The sequence below is a fragment of the Panthera leo genome, chromosome E1, assembly GCF_018350215.1.
Source record: "Panthera leo isolate Ple1 chromosome E1, P.leo_Ple1_pat1.1, whole genome shotgun sequence".
NCBI classification, from domain to species: Eukaryota; Metazoa; Chordata; class Mammalia; order Carnivora; family Felidae; genus Panthera; species Panthera leo.
The window spans coordinates 23,409,400-23,411,641 of NC_056692.1; the positions used below are offsets into that span (position 1 = coordinate 23,409,400).

At 41.3% G+C, this 2,242-nt stretch overlaps 1 pseudogene; it reads right to left on the reverse strand.

Moving 5' to 3' along the window:
• Positions 1 to 617: 617 nt before the first annotated feature.
• Positions 618 to 1,730, reverse strand: LOC122206662 (annotated as a pseudogene).
• Positions 1,731 to 2,242: the final 512 nt, after the last annotated feature.

The following is a 2,242-nucleotide window of genomic DNA, read 5'->3' on the forward strand; positions in this document are numbered from 1 at the left end:
AGTATTATCACCTCATTACCAGCACTTTTTTTGGTTTTTTTTTGTTTTTTGTGTTTTTTTTGTTTTTTTGTTTTTTTGCTTTTTAGTTCACATCTTTTCATTTACTCTCAGCACTTAAAAACAAGGAGGCTTGTGGGTGCCTGGGTGGCTTAGTTGGTTAAGTGTCTGCCTTCAGCTCAGGTCACAATCTGATGGCTCGTGGGTTTGAACCTCATGTTGGGCTCTGTGCTGACAGCTCAGAGCCTGGAACCTGCTTCAGATTCTGTGTCTCCCTCTCTTTCTGCCCCTCCCCCACTTGCTCTCTCTCTCTCTCTCTCTCTCAAAAGTAAAAATAAACATTAAAAAAAAAACACGAAGGCTTAATAAAAACAGAGAAACTTTTTTCTGTACTCTCTCTCAAACACACAAGACATAATGAATAAGGTCTAATGGGTCCCTCATCTCCAAAAGTCTAGGATCACTCAGGTAGGCAGCCCTACACAAAGCACAATGATGAAGGGTATAACCAGGAGCCACAAGTATGTTTTTCTGTCACCTTTTCTTAGGTTATCAATGCATTCAAGAATCTCGTGATTTCTTTGCAATGATTCAAAATCCCTAGAATAATAAGAATGTGATCAATGTCCCAAGGTTCCACACCATGTCATGTTTTCGTTTTTTCAAACTCAGAGCTTGCCAGTGCAAGAACTTTGTCTCCAAAGCCAAGGTCTGTAGAGACTTTCTCAAACTGGCTGAGTGTAGCACCTGCATGTGCTGACAAGAAGCCTCATCATCTGCAGTCAGCTTCTCCCTAAGTTTCCTGAGAGCAGCTAGTATCTCCACTTTGTCTTGAGTGTACAGGCCTCTTTCCAACTTTCCTGCCATGAGATCTCCATCCATCCCTGCTCACCTTGTCTGAAGGTGCCCTGGTTCATTCGTTCTTTTTTGTTCTTTCTTTCTTTCTTTCTTTCTTTCTTTTTCTTTCTTTCTCTTTTAGTGTTTATTTAATTTTTGAGAGAGAGGGAGACAGAGGAGAGAGAGAGGGAGACACAGAATCTGAAGCAGGCTCCAGGCTCTGAGGCATCAGCACAGAGCCCGATGCAAGGCTCAAACCCATGAACTGCAAGATTATGACCTGAGCTGAAGTCAGACGCTTAACTGACTAAGTCACCCAGGTGCCCCTGTCCTGGTTGTTTCTTTGCAAATAATCTGATGACCTCCAAGGTTTTGTTTTGTTTTTTTTAATGTTTATTTATTTTTGAAAGAGAGAGTGTGAGCAAGCAGGAGAAGGGCAGAGAGAGGGGGGGACAGAGGATCTGAAGTGGGCTTTGCACTGACAGCAGAGAGCCTGATGCAGGGCTCGAACTTGAGAACTTTGAGACCGTGACCTGAGCCAAAGTCCTAGGCTTAACCAACTGAGCCACCCAGACACCCCTGAAAACCTCCAGAGTTTTAAAGGCCTGGCTGATAGCTGCCTTCCAGGTGCTTTCCACTTAGCAGTTGCTTTCCACTTAGCTCATCTATCAAAGTCATATTTTCAGACTTTTTAATTTTCTCCATTGAATCATTAAATTCACTTAGTTTTCCAGAGTTTCCTCTTTGGTTTCTTCATATTCATCTCTATCACATTCCTCTCTGCATTCCTCCAGAGCCTGTAATTGCTGCATTAGTCTGTTCAAATTTCTTCTTCCAATTTAGTTCTCTAAATGCTGCTTTAATTTACTTGTCTCTGTCTTTCCTCTGGAAGCCATTTTGATCTCTTGTCTCTTAGCACTTTGAACTCTGCACCGTGTTGACTGGTCCCAAAGTGCATAAACCCACAGCTGTTGAAGTTCCAACTGTTACAAACTTGAGGAAAGTGAAATTGTTCATCAGGACTACAAGAGGCTCAGAGTTCAAACCACTTGGATGTGCAGTTGGGTCCTCAGGCCCTCGGGTTCCCCTCTCCCCAGGACAGTTCTTTTCAATGATCTTTTTACTTATTTCTGTGTAAAAGGAAAGAAAAAACAGTTTGGGGGGTATGCCAATGCATCAGTCACATTAAGACTTTATAACTGCCATAATAATCATAAATTTCTATTTAAATTTACTATCTGGGTGGAAAAGAGAAATTACTCCATTTCTTTACTCTTGATTTCTTTGATTTTTGGGTCTCCTGGGACTGAAATCTTCATCCAATTGCTTTTTTTAATAACTAGAAACAGAATTTGTCTCTGGTGATAACAGGGAGTTTTTAAAAATGCTATCAAAAACTCTTTTCCAA